Genomic DNA, 25015 nt, shown 5'->3' with positions numbered 1-25015 from the left:
TAATCACCTCTTTTTTTCTAAGTCCACAAAGGCTTTTTCTGTTACTTAATAACATAAGATGAATTCTTCTTTTTTGCTCTGTTATTACAATACAGTCTGTGATAACTTCACTTTAAAAAGTGCCAGTAAATGTCTTTATGGCGAAACTCACAATCATACAGTCTTTGACTACATTTCTATCAAACTTAACTATCTCAATTTGTGCGACATATATACCCCAACAGGGGCCTAGAACTTTTCACACAATCAGAAATATTATAATGTAATAATGCTGAGTTAAAACAGTGTGAAAAACTTTGAAGGCTCCAGTAATGTAACACTATAACACAATTAGTGCAAATTTATAACTATTGAACAACACAACGTATGATTTCTACATAGTCATGTAAACAAACCTTCGCTTAAACAATTGCTGAAAAAAAACTGTATAAAACTTGTGCAATACGTAAAATTGAAACATCAGGTATATCTAATACAAGAAAACTGGTGTTTGTAAAACAAAATTATTAAACACCACATTGTGTTTAACAAGGTTTTGCAAAATGACACCTGCAAGTCAGTCTGGAATATGACAAAGATTGAGAATCAGTCTAAATACTAATTAGAGTTCAGACAGGAGACTAGTAGAAAATCTGTCCAGTGCGTATTTTCATAAATTAAAGATTTTAGTTGAATTTGCTAATGTGTAAAAATACTAAGTCAGTATATATACAACATACTATGGGTAAGAAACACCAACTTTAGTAACTAGCTGTGATGTGATTTAGTGGATAGAAGCAAGTTATAGTTACCAATTGTTGTATGGCTTTATTGATAAACACCGACTATAGTGACTTGATCGCTGCTATGTGCCTCAATGCAAAAACATGAATTACACATCTCCCAGATGATAAAGTTTTTGTCAAAGACACATAATGTGTGTATCAAATAAAATTCTCTAATAAATTTTCAAGTGAACATTCACATTTAAAGCAATGGGTTCCAAAAACACATTTCACATAATGATGTAGATTGATGCTAACTACTTATGCTAACCCTGAAACAACATTCCTTGAGATATTAAAAAATGTATTCAATCATGTACCATTTGTTCCCAAAATATACTTCATATCTGTGTGTAAAGTAGCCATTCAATTTCTCACAACGTACCAAATACATAGGCTGATAATTCCAATTTTCTGTAAAGACACAACACTTCTATTTAGTATATCTTTTTTATTTGTTGATGATCTTGCAAAATCTAACAATGTTTTGTGTTTCGAAGATCTTCTTGTCCTGTTTGATGTTAGGAACACTGTAGTACTAGTCTGTGTTTCTAACATGTTCTTGTGCTGTATAATATTATGAATACTGTAGTACTGGTTTGTGTTTCCAACGTGTTCTTGTACTGTCTGGTATTAGAATACTGTAGTACTGGTTTGTGTTTCCAACGTGTTCTTGTACTGTCTGGTATTAGAATACTGTAGTACTGGTTTGCGTTTCCAACGTGTTCTTGTACTGTCTGGTATTAGAATACTGTAGTATTAGTTTGCGTTTCCAACATGTTCATGTCCTGTTTGATATTATGAATACTGTAGTAGTGGTTTGTGTTTCCAACATGTTATTGTACTCTCTGATATTAGGAATACTTTACTACTGGTTTGTGTTTCCAACATGTTCTTGTTGTGTCTGATATTATAAATACTATAGTATTGGTTTCTTTTTCAACATGTTCTTCTACTGTCTAATATCATGAATACTGTATTATTGGTCTGTGTTTGTAACACATTCTTGTCCTGTCTAATATTATGAATACTGTAGTACTAGTTTGTGTTTCAAACATATTCTTGTCATGTCTGATATTATGATTACTGTAGAACTGGTTTGTGTTTCCAACATGTTCTTGAACTGTCTGGTATTATGAATACTGTAGTATTGGTTTGTGTTTCCAACATGTTCTTGTCATGTCTGATGTTATGAATACTGTAGTATTGGTTTGTGTTTCTAACATGTTCTTGTCATGTCTGATGTTATGAATACTGTAGTAACGGTTTGTGCTTCCAACATCTTGTCACATGTGATATAATGAATACTCTAGTTTTGGTTTGTATTTCAAACATATTCTTGTCCTACCTTATATAAGAACATTGTAGTATTGGTTTCTGTTTCCAACATGTTCTTATCCTGTCTGGTATTAGAAATATTATAGTATTGGTTTCTGTTTGCAATATGTTCTTGTCCTGTGTGACATTATTAATACTGTAGTACTGGTTTGTGTTATCAACATGTTTTTCTCCTGTCTGATATTATGAATACTTTAGTATTGTTTGTGTTTTCAGCATGTTCTTGTACTATCTAATATCATGAATACTATACTATTTGTTTGTGTTTACAACATATTCTTATTCTGTCTAATATTATGAATACAGTAGTATTGGTTTGTGTTTTCAATGTGTTTTTATACTATATTATATTCGGAATACTGTAGTAGTTTTTTGTGTTTCCAACACATTCTTATACTGTCTGATATTGGGAATATTGTATTACTTGTTTGTGTTTCCAACATGTTCTTTTACTGTCTGATATTAGGAATACTATAGTTCTGGTTTGTGTTTCCAACATGTTCTTTTACTGTCTGATATTAGGAATACTATAGTTCTGGTTTGTGTTTACAACATGCTCTTCTCCAGTCTGATATTAGGAATACTGTAGTACTGGTTTGTGTTTCTAACATGTTCTTGTACTGTCTCATATTATGAATACTGTTGTATTTATTTCTGTTTCCAACATGGTATTGTCCTGTCTAATATTATGAATACTGTAGTTGTGGTTTGTTTTTCCAACATGTTTTTGTTATGTCTAATATTATGAATACTGTAGTTTTGGTTTGTGTTTCCAACATGTTTTTGTTATGTCTAATATTATGAATACTGTAGTAATGGTTTGTGTTTCTAACATATTCTCGTCCTGTCTGACATTATCAATACTGTAGTATTGGTTTGTTTATCTATTATTATCTCGTCATGTCTGGTATTAGGAACACTGTATTACTTATTTATGTTTCCAACATGTTCTTGTTCTTTCTGATAGTAGGAAACTGTTGTATAAGTTTGTGTTTCCAACATGTTCTTGTCTTGTTAGGTATTAGGAATACTGTAGTACTGATTTGTGTTTACAAAATGTTCGTATTCTATCTGATATTATGAATACAGTAGTATTGGTTTGTGTTTTCAACATATTTTTGTACTGTTTTATATTCGGAATACTGTAGTGGTTTTTTGTGTTTCCAAAATGTGCTTGTTCTGTCTCATATTATGCATTCAGTAGTATTGGTTTGTGTTTGTAATACATTTTTGTACTGTCTAAAATTATGAACACTGTAGTACTAGTTTGTGTTTCAAACGTTTTTCTTTATTCTGATATTAGGAATACTGTAGTATTGGTGTTTGTTCCCAACATGTTCTTGTTTTGTTTGATATTATGAATTGTGTAGTACTGGTTTATGTTACCAACATGTTTTTGACCTTTCTGATATTAGGAATACTGTAGTACTTGGTTTGTGTTTACAAAATGTTCTTATTCTGTCTGATATTATGAATACTGTAGTATTCATTTGTGTTTCCAATATGTGCTTGTACTGTTTGATATTCGGGATACTCTAGTACTTGTTTGTGTTTCCATCATGTTGTTTTATTGTCTGATATTAGGAATACTATAGTTCTGGTTTGTGTTTCAAACATGTTTTTGTCCTGTTTGATATTATGAGTACTTTCATACTGGTTTGTTTTTCTAGTATGTTCTTGTCCTTTCTGATATTATGAATACTATAGTACTTGTTTGCATTTCCAATATATTCTTGTCTTGTATGTTATTATGAATACTTTAGTATTGGTTTTTGTTTTCAACATATTCTTTTCCTATCTGATGTCATGAATACTATAGTATTATTTTGTGTTTGTAACAATTTCTTGTGCTGTCTAATATTATGAATTCTGTAATACTGGTTTCTTTTTCCAACATGTTCTTTTCGTTTCTGATATGCGGAATACTGTTGTTTTGGTTTGTGTTTTCAAAATGGTTTTGTCCTTTCTGATATAATGAATACTCTAATATTGGGTTATGTTTCCAACATGTTCTTCTTATGTCTGACTTTATTAATACTGTACTATTGGTTTGTTTACCTAGTGTGTTCTTTTCCTTTCTGATATTAGGGATACTGTTGTACTTGTTTGTGTTTCCAACATGTTCTCTTCCTGTCTATTAGGTATACTGTAGTACTGTTTTGTGTTTCCAACATGTTCTTGTCATGTCTCATATTATGAATACTGTAGTATTGTTTTGTGTTTCCAACATATTTTTGACCTGTCTGATGTTATGAATACCGAAGTACTGGTTTCTTTTTCTTGTATGTTCTTGTCCTTTCTGTTATCAGTAATACTGTAGTATTAGTTTGTGTTTCGTACATGTTTTCATCTTGTTAGGTATAAAGAATACTGTAGTACTGGTTTGTTTTTCCAACATGTTTTCCTCCTGTCTGATATTAGGAATATTGTAGTACCGGTTTGTGTTTCAAACGTTTTTGCCCCTTTTGATATTAGGAATACTGTAGTATTGGTTTGTGTTTCCAAAATATTCTTGTCTTTTCTGATATTAGGAATACTGTTGTGTTGGTTTGTGTTTGTAACATGTTCTGGTCCATTGAGGTATTAGGAATGCTATAGTTTTGATTTGTTTTTCCAACATGTTCTTATCCTGTCTGATATTATGAATACTGTAGTACTTGTTTGTGTTTCCAACATGTTCTTGTCCAGTCTGATATCATGGATACTGTAGTATTGGTTTGTATTTGTAACATGTTTTTGTCCTGTCTAATATTATGAATACTTTATTACTTTTTTTTCAAACGTGTTCTTTTCGTTTCTGATATTAGGAATACTTTAGTACTGGTTTGTGTTTCTAACATGTTCTTTTCCTGTCTGATATTAGGAATACTGCAGTACTGGTTTGTGTTTCCAAGATGTTCTTGTCCTTTCTGATATTAGGAATACTATAGTATTAATTTGTGTTTGTAACATGTTCTTGTGCTGTCTAATATTATGAATACCATAGCACTTCTTTGTATTTCCAACATATTATTTTTGTTTCTGATATTAGGAATACTCCAGTAGTGGTTTGTGTTTCCAATTTGTTCTTGTCCTGTCTGACATTATTAATACTAATGTATTGGTTTGTTTACCTAGTATGTTCTCCCCTTTCTAATATCATGAATACTGTAGTATTGGTTTATTTTTCCAACATGTTCTTGTCCTGTTAGTTATTAGGAATACTTTAGTTCTGGTTTGTGTTTCAAACATGTTCTTGTACTCTCTGGTATTAGCAATATTGTAGTATCAGTTTGTGTTTCCAACATGTTTTTGTCCTGTCTGATATTAGCAATATTGTAGTATCAGTTTGTGTTTCCAACATGTTCTTTTACTGTCTGATATTAGGAATACTATAGTTCTGGTTTGTGTTTACAACATGCTCTTCTCCAGTCTGATATTAGGAATACTGTAGTACTGGTTTGTGTTTCTAACATGTTCTTGTACTGTCTCATATTATGAATACTGTTGTATTTTTTTCTGTTTCCAACATGGTATTGTCCTGTCTAATATTATGAATACTGTAGTTGTGGTTTGTTTTTCCAACATGTTTTTGTTATGTCTAATATTATGAATACTGTAGTTTTGGTTTGTGTTTCCAACATGTTTTTGTTATGTCTAATATTATGAATACTGTAGTAATGGTTTGTGTTTCTAACATATTCTCGTCCTGTCTGACATTATCAGTACTGTAGTATTGGTTTGTTTATCTATTATTATCTCGTCATGTCTGGTATTAGGAACACTGTATTACTTATTTATGTTTCCAACATGTTCTTGTTTTTTCTGATAGTAGGAAACTGTAGTATAAGTTTGTGTTTCCAACATGTTCTTGTCTTGTTAGGTATCAGGAATACTGTAGTACTGATTTGTGTTTACAAAATGTTCGTATTCTATCTGATATTATGAATACAGTAGTATTGGTTTGTGTTTTCAACATATTTTTGTACTGTTTTATATTTGGAATACTGTAGTAGTTTTTTGTGTTTCCAAAATGTGCTTGTTCTGTCTCATATTATGAATTCAGTAGTATTGGTTTGTGTTTGTAATACATTTTTGTACTGTCTAAAATTATGAACACTGTAGTACTGGTTTGTTTTTCCAACATGTTCTCCTCCTGTCCGATATTAGGAATACTGTAGTACTGGTTTGTGTTTCAAACGTTTTTGTCCCTTTTGATATTAGGAATACTCTAGTATTGGTTTGTGTTTCCAAAATATTCTTGTCTTTTCTGATATTAGGAACACTGTAGTGTTGGTTTGTGTTTGTAACATGTTCTGGTCCATTGAGGTATTAGGAATGCTGTAGTATTGGTTTGTGTTTCCAACATGTTCTTGTCCTTTCTGATATCATGAATACTCTAGTATTGGTTTGTGTTTGTAACAAGTTCTTGTCCTCCCACATATTATAAATACTGTAGTACTGGTTTGTGTTTGTAACAAGTTCTTGTCCTCTCAAATATTATAAATACTGTAGTACTGGTTTGTGTTTGTAAAACGTTGTCCTGTTTGATATTATGGAAACTATAGTACTGGTTTGTATTTCCAACATGTTCTTTTCCTGTCTGACATTATGAATACTGTAGTATTAGTTTTTTATCTAGTATCTTTTTGTCCTGTCTAATATTATGAATACTTTATTTCCTTTTTTTTCAAACGTGTTCTTTTCGTTTCTGATATTAGGAATACTGTAGTACTGGTTTGTGTTTCTAACATGTTGTTTTCCTGTCTGATATTAGGAATACTGCAGTACTGGTTTGTGTTTCCAAGATGTTTTTGTCCTTTCTGATATTAGGAATACTATAGTATTAGTTTGTGTTTGTAACAAGTTCTTGTGCTGTCTGATATTAAGAATACTATAGCACTTCTTTGTATTTCCAACATATTATTTTTGTTTCTGATATTAGGAATACTCTAGTGTTGGTTTGTGTTTGTAACAAGTTCTTGTCCTCTCAAATATTATAAATACTGTAGTACTGGTTTGTGTTTGTAAAACGTTATCCTGTTTGATATTATGGAAACTATAGTACTGGTTTGTATTTCCAACATGTGCTTGTACTGTCTAATATTAGGAATGCTATAGTTGTGGTTTGTTTTTCCAACATGTTCTTATCCTGTCTGACATTATGAATACTGTAGTATTAGTTTTTTATCTAGTATGTTTTTGTCATGTGTGATATTATGAATACTGTAGTACTTGTTTGTGTTTCCAACATGTTCTTGTCCTGTCTGATATCATGGATACTGTAGTATTGGTTTGTGTTTGTAACATGTTTTTGTCCTGTCTAATATTATGAATACTTTATTACTATTTTTTTTTTTTCAAACGTGTTCTTTTCGTTTCTGATATTAGGAATACTGTAGTACTGGTTTGTGTTTCTAACATGTTTTTTTTCCTGTCTGATATTAGGAATACTGAATTACTGCTTTGTGTTTCCAAGATGTTCTTGTCCTTTCTAATATTATAAATACTGTAGTACTGGTTTGTGTTTGTAAAACGTTGTCCTGTCTGATATTATGGAAACTATAGTACTGGTTTGTATTTCCAACATGTGCTTGTACTGTCTAATATTAGGAATGCTATAGTTTTGGTTTGTTTTTCCAACATGTTCTTATCCTGTCTGACATTATGAATACTGTAGTATTAGTTTTTTATCTAGTATGTTTTTGTCATGTGTATAATTATGAATACTGTAGTACTTGTTTGTGTTTCCAACATGTTCTTGTCCTGTCTCATATCATGGAAACTGTAGTATTGGTTTGTGTTTGTAACATGTTTTTGTCCTGTCTAATATTATGAATACTTTAGTACTTTTTTTTTTTCAAACGTGTTCTTTTCGTTTCTGATATTAGGAATACTGTAGTACTGGTTTGTGTTTCTAACATGTTGTTTTCCTGTCTGATATTAGGAATACTGCAGTACTGGTTTGTGTTTCTAACATGTTGTTTTCCTGTCTGATATTAGGAATACTGCAGTACTGGTTTGTATTTCCAAGATGTTCTTGTCCTTTCTGATATATAGGAATACTATAGTATTAGTTTGTGTTTGTAAGAAGTTCTTTGGCTGTCTAATATTATGAATACTATAGCACTTCTTTGTATTTCCAACATATTATTTTTGTTTCTGATATTAGGAATACTCTAGTGTTGGTTTGTTTACCTAGTATGTTCTCCCCTTTCTGATATTATGAATACTGTAGGATTGGTGTTTATTTTTCCAACATATTCTTGTCCTGTTAGTTATTAGGAATACTGTAGTTTTGGTTTGTGTTTCTAACATTTTCTTCTTCTATCTGATATTAGGAATACTGTAGTACTGATTTGTGTTACAAAGTTTTTTATTCTGTCTCATATTATGAATACAGTGTTATTTGTTTATGTTTTCAACATGTTTTTGTACTGTCTTATATTCGGAATACTGTAGTAGTTTTTTGTGTTTCCAACATGTGCTTGTACTTTCTGATATCAGGAATACTGCAATTCTGGTTTGTATTTACAACATGCTCTTCCCCTGTCTGATATTTGGAATACTGTAGTAGTTTTTTGTGTTTCCAACATGTGCTTGTACTGTCTGATATCGGGAATACTGCAGGTGTTTACAACATGCTCTTCTCCTGTCTGATATAATACTGCATGTGCTTGTATGTCTGATATCAGGAATACTGCAATTCTGGTTTGTGTTTACAACATGCTCTTCTCCTCTCTGATATTAGGAATACTGTAGTACTGGTTTGTGTTTCCAACATGTTTTTGTACTGTCTCATATTATGAATACTGTTGTATTTTTTTCTGTTTCCAACATGGTCTTGTCCTGTCTAGTATCATGAATTCTGTAGTATTGGTTTGTGTTTCCAACATGTTCTTTTAATGTCTGATATTAGGAATACTATAATTCTGGTTTGTGTTTACAACATGCTCTTCTCCTGTCTGATATTCGGAATACTGTAGTAGTTTTTTGTGTTTCCAACATGTGCTTGTACTGTCTGATATCAGGAATACTGCAATTCTGGTTTGTGTTTACAACATGCTCTTCTCCTCTCTGATATTAGGAATACTGTAGTACTGATTTGTGTTACAAAGTTTTTTATTCTGTCTCATATTATGAATACAGTGGTATTGGTTTATGTTTTCAACATGTTTTTGTACTGTCTTATATTGGGAATACTGTAGTAGTTTTTTGTGTTTCCAACATGTGCCTGTACTGTCTGATATCAGGAATACTGCAATTCTGGTTTGTGTTTACAACATGCTCTTCTCCTCTCTGATATTAGGAATACTGTAGTACTGGTTTGTGTTTCCAACATGTTTTTGTACTGTCTCATATTATGAATACTGTTGTATTTTTTTCTGTTTCCAACATGGTCTTGTCCTGTCTAGTATCATGAATTCTGTAGTATTGGTTTGTGTTTCCAACATGTTCTTTTAATGTCTGATATTAGGAATACTATAATTCTGGTTTGTGTTTACAACATGTTCTTCTCCTGTCTGATTTTAGGAATACTGTAGTACTGGTTTGTTTTTCCAACATGTGCTCTTTGTGTCTGATATTAGGAATACTGTAGTACTTGTTTGTTTTTCCGACATGTTCTAATCCTGTCTGATATTTAGCAATACTGTTGTACTGGTTTGTGTTTCTGACATGTTCTTGTCCATTTATGTATTAGGAATACAGTAGTATTGGTTTGTTTTTCCAACATGTTTTTTCCTGTCTGATATTATGAATATTATAGTATTGGTTTATGTTTCCAACATGTTCTTGTTTTGTTTGATATTATGAATTGTGTAGTATTGGTTTGTGTTACCAACGTGTTTTTGTACTATCTGGTATTAGGAATACTGTAGTACGAGTCTGTGTTTCCAACATGTTCTTCTCCTGTCTGATATTATGAATACTGTTATATTGGTTTGTGTTTCCAATATCTTTTTTTCCTTTCTGACATTATTAGTACTGTAGTATTGGTTTGTTTACTCATAATGTTCTTTTCCTTTCTGATATTGGGGATACTGTAGTTCTGGTTTGTTTTTCTAGTATGTTTTTGCCCTGTCTGATATTAGGAACACTGTAGTATTGTTTATGTTTTCAACATGTTCTTTTACTGTCTTATATTAGGAATAATATAGTACTGGTTTGTGTTTCCAACATGTTATTGTCCTTTTTAATATTAGGAATACTGTAGTATTGGTTTGTGTTTCCAACATGGTCTTGTCTTGTCTAATATCATGAATACTGTAGTATTGGTTTGTATTTCCAACATGTTCTTGTCCTGTCTGATATTACGATTACTGTAGTACTAATTTGTGTTTCAAACATGTTCTTGTACTCTCTGGTATTAGCAATATTGTAGTATCAGTTTGTGTTTCCAACATGTTTTTGTCCTGTCTGATATTAGCAATATTGTAGTATCAGTTTGTGTTTTCAACATGTTCTTGTACTCTCGGGTATTAGCAATATTGTAGTATCAGTTTGTGTTTCCAACATGTTTTTGTCCTGTCTGATGTTAGCAATATTGTAGTATCAGTTTGTGTTTCCAACATGTTTTTTCCTGTCTGATATTAGCAATATTGTAGTATTAGTTTGTGTTTCCAACATGTGCTTGTCATGTCTGATATTATGAATACCATAGTAGTGGTTTGTGTTTCCAACATGTTTGTCCTGTCTTGTATCATGAATACTGTTGTATTGGTTTGTGTTTTCAATATCTTCTTTTCCTTTCTGACATTATTAGTACTGTAGTATTGGTTTGTTTACCTGGTGTGTTCTTTTCCTTTCTGATATTAGGGATACTGTTGTACTGGTTATTGTTTCCAACATGTTCTCTTCCTGTCTGATATTAGGAATACTGTAGTACTGGTTTCTTTTTCTTATATGTTCTTGTCCTTTCTGTTATCAGTAATACTGTAGTATTAGTTTGTGTTTCGTACATGTTTTCATCTTGTTAGATATAAAGAATACTGTAGTACTGGTTTGTTTTTCCAACATGTTCTCCTCCTGTCTGATATTAGGAATACTGTAGTACTGGTTTGTGTTTCAAACGTTTTTGTCCCTTTTGATATCATGAATACTGTAGTACTTGTTTGTGGTTTTGAATAATAATAGATGATTTACAGACTTTTGTTAGTACTTGTTCCAGAGCTATGTTTTTGTGTCTGACATTTTCTTATTGTCTGTGTTCAAGTATTCCTCAGGTTCTTGATACTTTCTGAAGTGTTGTGATATTGTTTACATTGAAGAGATGTCTTTTGTGAATATGTAGTTAATGAGAGCTTTTAATAGTAGTGCATGATGTGTTGATCTAGTGTAGCCAGATTATTTGGATGTGATATCAGTATTAAACATTTTAGTTAGGGCAGTATAGACCTAATGTTTGTTCAACACTTAACTAGTTCACTGCAACTAGGTTTTTTTTTTCTACCATATCAGTGTCAAACAGTTAGCTAGTTCGGTACAGCCAGATTGTTTATCTACCATCTCTGTGTTAATAATTTAGTTAATTTAGTATAACCAGGGTATTGGCCTACCATATTTGTGTTAAACACTGTAACCTGGTAAGCTGATTTAAAGGATCTGGTACCAAACACTTCGATAAAGCAGGGTAATATTAAACAACACTCAGTACAATGTAAGTTCCTGTATTTACAATTGTTTCATGAGGTTCTAAAGTTCTTATGATTTGTTTCTTTAACAGGCAGGTCCGGGTGCAATGTGAAAGTCCATCCTATGACGGATACTCGACACTGCTTTGTATATGAAAACCAGAGGTGGAACCCGCTGACTGGCTTCTCTGCCAGAGGACTTCCTACAGATCGTTACATGTGGAGTGACAAAACTGGTCGTCTCGAGTGTATGAAAGAGAACACTAAGCTACCATTGGTTCACTGGCAGTGGGTGAGTGTTTCCTTTTCAAGCTCACTTTATTGATAATTTCTAAATGTATTCAGATGGACTAGGATGATTTTCATGATAGGTGTGTTTGACAGATATTGTTTTTAATCTTGTTAACCTAGTGTAGATTTTACCCTGCTGAATTTGTTTTATTCTGATGGTGTGTATAGTTTATTCAGTACCTTGAACCTCTAATTAATAGTATGTTATAAACACCAATGTTTTAAATTGAATTTCCAGTTTTTCATGCTTCTTAAGTTGAGATTTATGGTACTAGGAAGGTGGCTTATAAATGAAGTTTATTTTCCTAACAATGGATAAATGAAGGTAGAGTGGTTAAAAAATGCAGGAATCCTGTTCATGAAAGCTTCAACTCATATTAGAGAGACTTACCTAAGATATACTGGTGGCCTTTCCTGGTTGAGTTGCTTTCCTTCTGTCAACAGCCGTGTGACTGTCCTGGTTGAGTTGCTTTCATTCTGTCAACTTAACTGTGTGGCTATTCTGGTTGAGTTGCTTTCATGCTGTCACAACCATGTGGCTTTTGTGGCAGAGTTGCTATCATTCTGTTAACAACCATATGGCTATCCTGGTTGAGTTGTCCTTCTGTCAACAACCATGTAGCTATTTTGGAAGAGTTGCTTTCAATGTGTAAATAACTGTGTGGCTATCCTAGTTAAGTTGTTATCATTCTATCAACAACTGTGTGGTTATTGTGGATGAGTTATCATTCTGTCAACAACCATATGGCTATCCTGGTTGAGTTGTCCTTCTGTCAACAACCATGTAGCTATTTTGGATGAGTTGCTTTCAATGTGTAAATAACTGTGTGGCTATCCTAGTTGAGTTGGTATCATTCTATCAACAACTGTGTGGCTATCCTGGATGAGTGGTTCTCATGCTTTAATTTCTTATTGTGATTTCTTGTACTTTTTTTTACTGTATAATTGATAAATAGAAAATAAACTGTTTCTCATTAGTTGATACAAGTTTGTTCCTTTTTTCATTTAATCTCAATATTAAAACTAAATCTTGTATAAAGCTTCTGAATTACAAGATTCTAATATCTCCAAGTAAAATGTTTGTCTAAACAAACTGTATCATCCAACATTTATTCAAACAGTCTTCTGTTAAATCATGTATTTTATTGTATGATTGGTCTCGTACTGTCTAGATGATTTGATTTTATTTTATAATTTTTTGGTTTTCAAACGTAAATCTGGATATCGGATTGGGCTGTGGACTTCTGAACACCTGGTGGCGTTGACAAAGAAGGTTGGCAATATGCAGCAGACTTTCCATTTTCTTATCACTCCTATAAAGGTTCTACTGACTACGTTCGGCATAGAAGGTGGTACAGGTGACTATACTCAGTACTTTATCATAGATGTAATGTATTATTACAAGATGGTATATGTGACTCAATGTTTTTGATATATTTTGATAAGAGATAGATTGGTGTATCTTCTTGAGGTTCAGGTTGTTGTTGAAATTATTTCATCTGGAGGAAAGTTATGCTTTGATAATAGTTATAATTGTGTGAACAGTAGGTTTAGTGAGTTTTCAGGACTTATTCATGTAAAAGTGCTTTTGTTGTGATTTAATAGTAAAACAGTAGGAAGTGTTAATGAAAAGTGTAAGGTGAGACATTTTTCATGCTTGCATCTTCTAACTGAATGGTACAATACATCTTTACAGGAAGTGCAAACTTATCACATCAGGACTCTGGAAGGAGCCACCATTGATTGATATATCTCTACAAGTAGATCACTCCAATATTCCAGGTGAACCAGTTGCTTTGTGGGCAGTGGCCGTAAATGGTGATGTTCTTTGCAGGGTTGGGGTCACTGGTAGGAATCCTGAGGTAAGTTAGCAGGTGGAGAGATTGTTTTGTGTACATAAGTTTTATAACATAAAAATGTGATGTGTTTGGAAATTCATGTGAGTGAGCGGAAACTTGATTAGAGCTTAATTTCATAATGGGTTGTGTTTAGTAGTTCATATTGAATTGTGTTTATCTGTTCACATGTTATGCAAGTACTTGCTATGAATTGTTTCTATTTTTGTATATTTATGTTAATGACTAAATTGTGACTTTAGTTTAGAAGATTAAAATATAACACGATGTTTCTTATCAACATTAAAGAATGGGCAGGGTTTATTGTCAGTTTGAGAACTTTAATGGTCTGCAACTATTTGTTCAAAGAAACGAGATAATTCCTTTGATTCTACAACAACACTTTCTTTAGACTATAAAGAAGTCCTTGATATATTAGCTTTTAATGTTACTCATCACTTACTTCAGCAGAGATTGGTCTACTTTTTTTCAGGTCACCACCTTTGATAATCAAGTAGTGTTTTTGTCAAAATACTTTTCAGGAATGAAGAGGGTTCCCTCACCTATCAGTTGTCAACCACAGTGGTCCCCTTACTTATTATTTTTTAACCATGAGGGTCCCTTCACTTATCAGTTTTCAATCAAGAGGAGGATGTTTTTTTTATAGGAAGTACCATGGTTACATTTTTTTTAATGGAAGACTACAGTTACATTAATTTTCTGAGTCATGTGCTCATTTGGTAAATTTCTTTTTTCACCTCACAGGAAATTTAATGACTACATATTTTCTTTTGAATGTATATTTTGATGAAATGCTGTATTTTTTTTCAAGGTATTCTGTGGTTGCATTGTATATTTTTGGAAGAATATAGCATTTATATTTTCCAAAAAATATCTTGGACATGTATAGTTACTTGTTTTTTCAAGGAATATCTTGAATACATTGTTTTTTTTTCAGGGAATAGCTTGGATACATGTCCCTGCTGATGTACCATTTCAAGCTATCAGCGTTGGAGGTAACTTTCGAGTTTGGGGAGTTACAAGAGATGGCTCAGCCATGTTGAGAAATGATGTTTCAGAAAACTGTCTAACAGGTAAATGTGGTGGTATTTTTGTGTTCTGTAATAAAGGTTTATATTATCTTAAAGCTGCCTCAACTTACCCAGATGAAACACAGTTATCAGTTACTAGCCAGTGGTTAACCTTAACTTGTCTGGCATCCCACTCAGGGAGAGAATCTCAGCTGCTTATGCTCTAGGTGGGTGGAGTTAAGCTCTGGTCATATGTTCGTTTAAGTAACAAAAAGGTTTTAACTTCTCTCTAACTTAACCACACACTGTTTAAATATTTCAGAATCACTTACAGTTTATGAGAAATCTCTAGTAACACATACAAGCTATTGTTGTAGAACAGTGACATGAACTAAGACTGTGAAAACAAAATGTTGTGTTTTTCTCAGATGCAAGTAAGGGATGGTGCAGTGCAACTTGCAAAAATCAAAATGTCAATTTGCATCTTGTGCATTACACTGTGTTGTGTAGTTACTCCAAAAATGAAATCCTTCAGTTAAGCTTGGTGCACATGAAAACATTTTGAGGTTGATCATAGGTTGCTCAAATAGAAGCCAAACTTATTTTCAAACCTCTTACATAAATAACAAGGTAAAGGCTAAAATAATCTTTTTATTTAGACTTATGTTGACTGTTTAAAAATGGAGTTACCAGTTGATTAGCTGTCTAAGCCTAAACTCAGTTAAAGGAACTTATTATAGCTACCTTCTTAAACACCCTGGGCTCCTAACTCAGTCAGCTAAAACTGGCTTACAGTATAAGCCTTGCATTTTAATAGTTAATCAGTATTATGGTATCTCACTAAACTTCTCAAGACAGATCAAGGGTATTCATTTGTGCGTATTGTAGCTATGACAAGGTGCAAACAGTGGCTTTAAGTAAACTCACATGAATAGTCACATGACCTGACTTACAGTTATCTGCAAACACTCATTCAGTATTACTTTGCAGCCCACCATGTTAAAAAGAAACATTTTGTGAATAAGGTCCATGGTCACTTTGGATATTAATGTATTGATGTACTGTGGTTAAGGTACATTAATTGATGTGCTCACGCACTTCCATCAGAGCACCTTCTAGCTCTTCAGCTCTGTTCTGTTGCCAATTTACACATTGCCAAACATGTTGTGACAGAATCCTGAATGTGTTTAGTGGGATTTGTATCCAGTGAGGTTGCTGATCAATCCAGATGTTCCATATTGTATTCTTCCAAGAAGTTGCTAACCAGGTGTGCAGGTCATTCTAAGTTTGAAGAAAGGTCTGGCCAAATGTACCTGCATAATGCAGTACTCTGTGTTGTAAAACTATATATATGTATCTTATAACATATATAATATCATAATATGGCATTTAAAGGAGAGTATAAGAACTTTTGTTGATCCCTGTGTACATTAGTATACAGACAATGCCATATTTGTGCCTGTCTGACTTCAAATTAATATTTAGATGTGGTATAGTCGCCATCTAAATATGGACATATCTTGTATGTTGGAGGTAAGCATTGTTTATTAGTCAAGATGACAATTGCCTGCATATCATGTCACCAATTCATCACTGAAGATGGGCTGTTTTGTGGCCATGGGCTAGAGGAGCCCACTGGCATGCCCCATTAGTCAGTTTCCATGAGAAACACTTTATTAAACTCTTTCCTGTCTTTGTTCCTCCACCTGAGCTATTAATTCACTTCAACAGAAACCCACTGGCAGTGTTAAGCCCATTTGGCCAAGTACCAGTTATCTTGTTCGATTTTCAAAGAAACTTTATGTTGTTGAGAAACTCCAGCCATCTGGGAGTTCACAAACTGTTAACCATACTTTGAAATATTTCTACCAAACCAGCTTTATTGGAGTTATTACTTTTTATTCAGTTCTATCCAGGTTATCATGTTTTCTTGAGTTCTATCCAGGTTATCATGTTTTCTTGAGTTCTATCCAGGTTATCATGTTTTCTTGGGTTCTATCCAGGTTATCATGTTTTCTTGAGTCTATCCAGGTTATCATGTTTTCTTGAATTCTTTCCAGTTTATCATGTTTTCTTGAATTCTTTTCAGTTTATCATGTTTTCTTGAATTCTTTTCAGTTTATCATGTTTTCTTGAGTTCTATTCAGTTTATCATGTTTTTATGAGTTCTATCCAGTTTATCATGTTTTCTTGAGTTCTATCCAGTTTATCATGTTTTCTTGAGTTCTATCCAGTTTATCATGTTTTCTTGAGTTCTATCCAGGTTATCATGTTTTCCTGAGTTCTAGCCAGGTTATCATGTTTTCTTGAGTTCCAGCCAGGTTATCATGTTTTCTTGAATTCTAGACAGGTTATCATGTTTTCTCGAGTTTCAGCCAGGTTATCATGTTTTATTGAGTTCTAGCCATGTTAATGATCCTCACTTTTTCAAACAGTCGTGCATTATTGTAATTGAAATATACACAGTTTCTATTAACAGTTTCAGCAGTATATTTAAAAATAAATCTCTCATTACTTGTAATCAGCAACTGTAACAACAGTGTAAAGTCCATTCTAATTGTTCATCACCATTATTTTTAACTTTGAACTTCAGAATAAAAACTACCACTTTATTATTATACCTTCAGTTGTGTTTCTGTTACCATCAGAGGGTGATGGAAAGATATTTTTTAAAGTTTATATTTAATGATTTTTTGATGTTTCTCCATCACCAAACATCCTCACCCTTCTTACCATAGAAGAGTGTTGTAATGTGGAGTTAATACTACTGTTGGTTGGTAAAGGATAGCCCAAGAGTTGGCAATTGGTTGTGTTGACTAGCTATCTACCTTACCTTGTAGCCTATCACTTCAAAATTAAGGGTGGTTAGATTAAGTATAGCTCGAGTAACTTTCAACAAAATCCAATAAAATGAGCTTGCTGTTAATGTCAGTTCCTATTCCTGTGATATTTATTGTAAATTGACCAATTCCTATAGAGGAGAGAAGTTCATTACTTAGTGATATGCCTCAACCAAAAGTACATTAGGTGTTCCAAACATGGAACTTTCTTGTTGGGATTTCAAACTGTTAAGTATCTTTCAACAAATGTACAAAACCTTTGACGTGGATGTACTTTCATGGCTATCTGTAATGGAGTATTGATTAGTGTACAAAACTAATGTGTGCATTGAACGTAAAGGAGAAAAATAAAATCTTCAGAGATCTTCACTGCAATAACATCTTAAACATAGGTTTCTTTAAAAAAGTTTAGCTGATATACAGTCTAGCTTCACATGGTTCAGGTATAATTTAGTTTAGTAGTTGAAAAAGTTTTAACTGTTGTACAGTCCAAACTGACATGGTTCAAGTGTAAATTATATATATAAAAATGGCTGTTATGGATAGAGAAAGCACTATGTAGAGGAGCAAACAACGTTTCGATCTTCTTCTGTCATTGTCGGGTTCACAAAGAAAGAAAGAGGTAATTGACCGATAGCTGACCACATTTGAAGGAGGTAGTGTAATTTAGTGCAGGAATGTAGAAGGCGTGCTAAGGTGTTGGATATATTTATTAATATACATATAAAAATGTTCCTTTGTATTTATTTATTTTGGGCTTGAGTTGTTGTATAAGTAAGGCTTCTTTAATTTTGCATTTGTTTATGTTTGTTTCTTTATTTAGTATTTGAGTGTTTTCTATGGTTATGTTGTGTTTATTTGACTTACAGTGTTCGAAAACGTGTGAAGGTGACTTTTTATGTTCTTTGAATCTGGTTTCTATTTTTCTTCTTGTTTCTCCTATATAGAAGTTGTGGCAGTTATCACATTGTATTTTATAAATAATGTTTGTATTGTGTTTGTCAGTGTATATTCTACATAGTATAGGCCTTAGTTTTGTGCCTGGTTTTTGAATGAATTTGATATTAACTGGAATATCATATTTTGTTACTAGTTTTTGCCAAATGTTGATTATTTTCCTCCACAAACCATATAAAACATTATACACACACACACACACACACACACACACACCTATACAAAAAGCAAAATCAGCTAACAAAAGTAAATAAACCCCACGATTTAAAAAATCATGAAACCATATACAGCTGCACACCATACATTCCTGACATCAGCAGAAAAATAACAAACATTTGGCAAAAACTAGTAACAAAATATGACATTCCAGTTAATATCTAATTCATTCAAAAACCAGGAACAAAACTAAGGTCTGTACTATGTAAAAACTACACTGACAAACACAACACCAATATTATTTATAAAATACAATGTGATAACTGCCACAACCTCTATATTGGAGAAACAAGTAGAAAAATGAAAACCAGATTCAAAGAACACAAAAAGTCACCTTCACACGTTTTCAAACACTGCAAATCAAATAAACACAACATAACTATAGAAAACACCCAAATACTGAATAAAGAAACAAACATAAACAAACGCAAAATTAAAGAAGCCTTACTTATACAACAACTCAAGCCCAAAATAATCCAATACAAAGGAACATTTTTACACATATATTAATAAATATATTCAACATCTAAGCATGCCCTCTACATTCCTGCACTCAATTACACAACTGCCTTTAAACATGTGGTCAGCTATCGGTCAGTTACCTTTCTTTCTTTCTTTGTGGACTCGATGATGACCTAAGAAGGATGAAAAGTTGTTCGCTCCTCTACATCGAGCTTTCTCTATCCATACTAGCCATTTTTACATATATAATTTTATCTACAAGTGGGTTTCCTTGTCATCATAGATGGTTCATGTGTAGTTTAGTTTAGGAGTTGAAAAATTTTAACTGATTACAGTCTACCCTGTTATGGTTCAGGTTTAGTATAGTTTAATAGTTGAAAAAGTTTGAACTAATGTGCAGTCTAACCTGACATGGTAAAGGTGTAGTTTAGTGTAATAATTGAAATAGTTTTAACTGATGTACATTCTAACCTCGCATTTTTCAGGTGTAGTTTAGTTTCATAGTTGAAAACGCTTAACTGATGTACTGTTGAACTTGACATGGTTCAGGTTCAGTTTTGTTTAATAGTTGAAAAGGTTTTAACTGATGTACAGCCTAACTTGGCATGGTTCAGGTTCAGTTTAGTTTAGTTTTATATTTGAAAAGGTTTAACTAATGTACAGTATTAACTTGTTCCTTACAGGTCAGGTGTGGTTTCATGTAGAATCTCCACTGACATCAAGTCCACTGCAACAAGTGTCTGCTGGTAAAACTTCTGTATTTGCTGTTGATGAAGAAAAACACTTGTGGTTCAGGAAAGAGATTGTGTCCATGTTTCCTGAAGGAACTTGTTGGAAAATTATATCAAGCAACATACGAATGGTCTCTGTAGGACCTGAAGATCAGGTAAGAAATATGTGTGAACACTTCTCTGTAGGTCTTCATGATCAGGTAGGAAGTGTGTGAACACTTCTCTGTAGGTGATGGTGATTAGGTAGGAAGCATGCATGAACATTTCTCTGTAGGTCCTCATAATGAGGTAGGAAGTGTGTGTTAACACTTATCTATAGATTGTCATGAATAGATGGGAAGTGTGTGTGAACACTTTTCTATATGTCCTCATGATCAGAGAGGGGTATGTGTGAATATTTGGATTCAATACATAATAAAATATATCAAGGAAAAGATATTGTGTTAGAATATGTGAACAGTAGAGTTCTTTACTAGAAATATTCACCAGTGAAATTGTTGTTAGGATAAGGTGGTATCAAGAATGTTCTGAAACAGGTAGAGTGAGGGATGTTAGAACATGCCATGATTAGGAAGGCTCTGTGTAGACATTTTTTTTTAAAAATCAAAGTCTTTAGATTTTAACAGGAAACTAAATTATGAAAGACTTGAGACTCAGTTATTTAAATTTTCTTGTGAGACTCATTTGTGTATGGAGTAATTATGAGAAATTTTGATTATTTTGTTTTTTTTTATTTTGCCATAATTGTCATGTGAGGGAGAAATTTTAAATTATGAGGACTTGTTATTGAGTAATTCTGTTTGTAATATTTGATAATTTTATTAAGATTTTGAAAGTTGTATTAACTGGAAGAGGTGATAAGTAAGGCTTTCTGTTTTTTAAGGTTGGGTTTTTATTTATGTTTATAGCAAACCAATACATTCCACTGTTGTTGGAGTAAAGTTTTATTGTTTTTTGTTTTGGTATTAATTATTTATTTGTCAAACTTCTATTGGTGGAAAATAATTTTCAATGAAAGTTTGTGATTCAGACGTTTAATTCATCGTAGTATGTTTCTTTCATTTTAGTGGGATAAGAAATATTAAACACATTCAGTAAAAGAAGTAAGCACCATTAAATCATCAACTGGTTGTCTATTAACACTGTTAGAAACAGGAGCCAGTTTACTAGCACTGTTGGAAATGGGAGGCTGTTTACTAGCACTGTTGGAAACAGTAGCCGGTTTACTAGCACTGTTGGAAACGGTAGCTGGTTTACTAGCACTGTTGGAAATGGGAGGCTGTTTACTAGCACTGTTGGAAACGGGAACCTGTTTACTAGCACTGTTGGAAACGGGAACCTGTTTACTAGCACTGTTGGAAACGGGAACCTGTTTACTAGCACTGTTGGAAACGGGAGCCAGTTTACTAGCACTGTTGGACACGGGAGGCTGCTTACTGGCACTGTTGGTTGTTTTTTCAGGTGTGGGTTGTTGCTGACGAAGTACAAACTCCCAGCGGTGTCCACAACGGGGTCATTCTTCAGTGTGATGGTATTAGCGATGAGAACCAAACAGGGACTGGCTGGTCCTGTATAATAAATGTAAGTTCTAGTTAAACATTTGAAACTGTTGTTGGAGAATCTCATTGTTGATCTTTGGAATGTGGGTTGCTTTTAGATGTGGGGAGTGCAGGTAATTTAAGGGAGTTTAAGAGAAGCCATGTCATATATTTGAATAGTAATTGCTGGCTTTTAGTGTTTTATTTTAATTTTTAAGTTTAATATAGTGGATAGCATGACCAGTTGTTAGTATATGCAGCAATTTCTTTTTTTTTTATTTAAATACTCAGCCCAGTACAAACCAAATGTTAACTGAGGACACATTTACAGTGTATTTATTTTGTTGCCATAATTACAGCATTGTTTTAGTGAGTGTTTAATAACACATTAATAAGTAAGTTGTTCTGACCTATTCTAGAAATATTCTATCATGTTAATTGTTATCAAACACTAGAATAGGGACTGTTAAAAGAAAAAAATCCACTTCAAGCATAATGATTTGTACACTTTTGTGTGGTTAGGAATAATTCTGTAAGACTTTCTGAAGTAATGCAGAGTTGGCAAAATTGGTCATGTTTTGAAAATGTGTGAAAAATATATTTGTATTAGTTTTTGCAGTTTGCAATATCAAAATCAGATATAACTTTGAGTGAAATTTCTGTCTTTGTGAATGTAGGTCTTTGATGAAATTATTCAAGGCTAAATCTTCTTGTATTTTCTGCAGTTTTGTAGTTGTTTAGGGATGAGTTTTGCTAGTTTAACATAAATGAATCATTTTTAATGACTTGTTGTGTTCAGAAATCTAAAAGTGTGTTACATTTTAACATGTTGTTTTTCTTTGTTTATTCTGACGACATTAAACTTAACCATGAGGATTCATCTCGTAATGAACTGCTTGTGATAACGAACAGTTTCTTAGCCTTACATGGAGACTGAATGTCAAATGATTTTTACTTTTAAATGGTCAACTCCGAAAGTTCAGTCTGTGTTAATACTTTATATTTTAATGCAGTTAGCCAAAAAAATGTAATTATGATTTTGTTTTTGATTTTATTTTACTTTTCTAGGGTGGTTGGCAGTATGTCAGCATACGAGGATGTGTATAGAATTTGGGTAGAATGATATATAATTGCACAGCTATGCAGAGCCCAAGAACTGGGGGCACTGACGGAATTGCTATGGAGGTTTTAGAAAAATTGATTTGTTAACTTTTTTACGAATCATACATTTTTTCTCAATTATAAAGAAAATGGAACTTTGGAAGCTCAGAAAATTCTAGCTGTTATGTGAATCATATAGTCTGTGTTTTATATGTTGAAAACATGAAGTGTTTCATTACCTTACTCATATATAGTGTTTTGAGTAAATCGAAAGAGCAAGGTTGTTGTGGAGTATGTATTATATCTGTTGTGAGAAAAAGGTTGTGGAGTGCGTAACTGTTGTGACACTAAGGTTGTTGTGCAGTGTATACCTGTTGTGAGAGGAAGGTTGTTGTGGAGTGTATATCTGTTGTGACAACTAGGTTATTGTGGAGTGTATATTATCTCTGTTTTGAGAGGAAGGTTGTTGTAGCATATGTTATATCTGTTGTGACAGTAAACTTGTTGTAGCATATATTGTATCTGTTGTAAGAGGAAAGTTGTTGTGGGGTATATATTGTATCTGTTGTGAGAGGAAGGTTGTTGTGGGGTGTATATTATATCCATTGTGATAGCTAGGTTGTTGTGGAGTGTATATTATCTCTGCTTTGAGAGGAAGGTTGTTGTAGCGTATGTTATATCTGTTGTAACAGCAAGGTTGTTGCAGCATATGTTGCCTATTATGAGAGGAAGGTTCTATTGTATATTATATCTGTTGTGAGAGGAAGGTTGTTGTGGAGTGTATTATATCTGTTGTGACACCAAGGTTGTTGTAGCATATATTATATCTGTTGTGACAGCAAGGTTGTTGTGGGGTGTACATTATATCTGTTGTGAGAGGAAGATTATTGTGGGGTGTACATTATATCTGTTGTGAGAAGAAGGTTGTCGTGGAGTGTATATCTGTTGTGAGAGGAAGGTTGTTGTGTGGTGTGTATTTGTCATTTATTTACCACAGTCAACGTGTATGGGATATGAAGAACATGTTATTGTTGTTTCTAATTAACTTGTGGGAATTACACTATGTAACAAATTTTGTTACTGGATAGTATGTGTTATTTCTTAATTGCTTGTGTTGTACAGAAAATGGCCATTATTCCCTTTAAACTTTGTTTTCATGACCTGAATAATGAAATTAACCTATTTTCTATGTAAAAATGGGCAAATTTGCACATTTTCATTTACATAAGGTCTGAATAAAACAACATATGAATCAAGATTTACATGTATTTATACTAAAATTATACAAAAATGTTTTGAAGTGAGTAGTTTTTCGAGATTTAGAACTGTAATGTAAATCATTTTCACATAAAATCCCCCAAATATAGTCTCCCATTATGTTTCTGTTGTACACTCCCAGGTCACAAAAGCAAAGTTTGAAGAGAAAAATAGGTCTTTTCCATTTTCTTTAGGCATAAGCAATTGGGAAATAGCACTTTCTGCCCAGGAACAAGATAAAGTAAACATTTTATTACATGGTGTTATTTAGTATACAAATTGATTTAGCAGTGTAAGACTGAAGGTAAGACAGCTAGGCATCACCACCCACCGCTAACTCTTGGGCTACTCTTTTTCCAAGGAATAGTGGGATTGACCGTCACATTATAACGCACCCAAGGCTGAAAGGGCGAGCATGTTTGGTGTGACGGGGACTCGAACCCGCGCCCTCGGATTACGAGTCAAATTCCTTAACCACCTGGCCATGCCGGACCCTTATTTTGTTTTGATCTGACAATAAATGATACAAAAGTCGTTAGTATGACTGTTCATGTTTGTTTAAACTGATGACGGGTTTATAGGTGAAATCATCCTATGTTTATTAACACGGTAACAAGTTATTAGAGATGAAACACTAATTTTGTTTAAGATGGTAACAAATGGCGAAGTTTGTTTAAAATGTAGAAAGTTGTAAGGTATGACGTACCACATTTATTTAATATGGCAACAAGTTGTTAGAGATGTCACACCAATTTTGTTTAACATGGTAACAGGCTGTTAGATATGGTACACCGTGTTTGTTTAGCATGATAATAAGTTGTTAGACATGACACACCGTGTTTGTTTAACGTGGTAACAAGTTGTTAGACATGATACACCATATTTAATATGGTAACAAGTTGCCAATATTAAGAGTTCCTGAACAAATACAACACTTTTTATAAGATAACATTTGTGACAGTGGATAACGTTGTATCAATACCATGACGTACGTTAGAAATGATGATGCCTGCTTAGATCCGTACAAGAACATTTTGTGTTCG

The 25015-nt window shown here is 32.9% G+C and overlaps 1 pseudogene across 1 annotated transcript in view; it reads left to right on the top strand.

Annotated features, from left to right (window-relative positions):
* The window catches only part of LOC143245552 (tectonin beta-propeller repeat-containing protein 1-like), a 62426-nt pseudogene extending 37918 nt beyond the window's left edge, over window positions 1-24508 (top strand). The window contains exons 15-21 of the transcript XR_013025638.1: window positions 11806-12001; window positions 13222-13362; window positions 13701-13866; window positions 14798-14933; window positions 20029-20231; window positions 21538-21657; window positions 22683-24508. The product of XR_013025638.1 is annotated as a tectonin beta-propeller repeat-containing protein 1-like (transcript). The remainder of the gene's footprint in view (window positions 1-11805; window positions 12002-13221; window positions 13363-13700; window positions 13867-14797; window positions 14934-20028; window positions 20232-21537; window positions 21658-22682) is intronic.
* Window positions 24509-25015: the final 507 nt, after the last annotated feature.

The sequence above is a fragment of the Tachypleus tridentatus genome, chromosome 2 (genome assembly GCF_004210375.1).
Source record: "Tachypleus tridentatus isolate NWPU-2018 chromosome 2, ASM421037v1, whole genome shotgun sequence".
Classification (NCBI taxonomy): domain Eukaryota; kingdom Metazoa; phylum Arthropoda; class Merostomata; order Xiphosura; family Limulidae; genus Tachypleus; species Tachypleus tridentatus.
This window is presented reverse-complemented; position numbering and strand designations above follow the sequence as displayed.